Here is a 1,051-nt window from a genome sequence, read left to right on the forward strand (position 1 = left end):
TTATATTAGTAATTATACTATTTGGTATTTTTACTAATTGTTTATTTATTTAGTTATTATGTGATATAATAATTATTTGAAATATTTAATTGTATGTGTGTTTGTGTTATTTGGGTTAATTAAGTTGTATGAGAGATATAATTAATTGGGCCTTAGTAGTAGAAACGTAATAGATGGATTATGGGTTAAGCCCACTAAGAGAAAAGAGATAGTAAGAGGAGAAAATTAGGGTTTTAGAGTTGGAGTCTCATAACTTATTTTTGGGGAGAAAGGAAAAATAGAAAAGAGAAGAGAAACAAGGGAGGAGCACTTGAGAGAAGAAGAAATTTATGGAGGAAATCTTAATTTTCGCAGCAAGTTTCAGCATAGAGTCACCTTGGCAAATCGGGCATATCTCTCAATCCAACCGTTGGACCGTTATGGTACTTGGACACAACGTTCCTGACTCATAGAGGTAAGTTTTGACCGGAGCGATTTTGATTTTGAGGGTTTTAAGTTTGTCTGATAAGCTGATTACCGAACTGGTGTTTAGGTGTGTCTCTAGTTGATGTTAGAAAGGATTTCTTTTGGAGAAAAGCTTAGAGCTATGGTGAAAGAGTCCATATTTACCAAGGTAAGGGTGTGGTTCGAATTATATAACCAGAAATATGATGGTTGTATGTGGGATTAAGGTGTATGAATTTTTCCATGGATTATTTGGTGTGATTTTGTCGTGTTGATTCGATGAAATTAGTTGTTGTTGTGGTGATAATTATTGTTGTTTTATGCGAAGTTGAAGGATGTTTCAGTGACGATGTATACCTCTATTTATTGGTATAGCGACGATATAGGCTTATGCCTTTTGTGACGATGATGTTGTTGTTGTATGTGTTTGTTGCATTCATATACATATGCATTTTGGTGACGGCCTGGATTGGCAAATTAGCGACGAAGGCTTATGCCTTGATGCCTCGGTTTAACTGGCAATTAGCGATGGGGGCTGAAGCCCTGGGTACCACATGCATGGTCATAGTTGTGTTGCATTTTAAGTCGTTGCGAAGTTAATGTTGAT

This window comes from Vicia villosa, linkage group LG5 (assembly GCF_029867415.1).
Source record: "Vicia villosa cultivar HV-30 ecotype Madison, WI linkage group LG5, Vvil1.0, whole genome shotgun sequence".
Classification (NCBI taxonomy): Eukaryota; Viridiplantae; Streptophyta; class Magnoliopsida; order Fabales; family Fabaceae; genus Vicia; species Vicia villosa.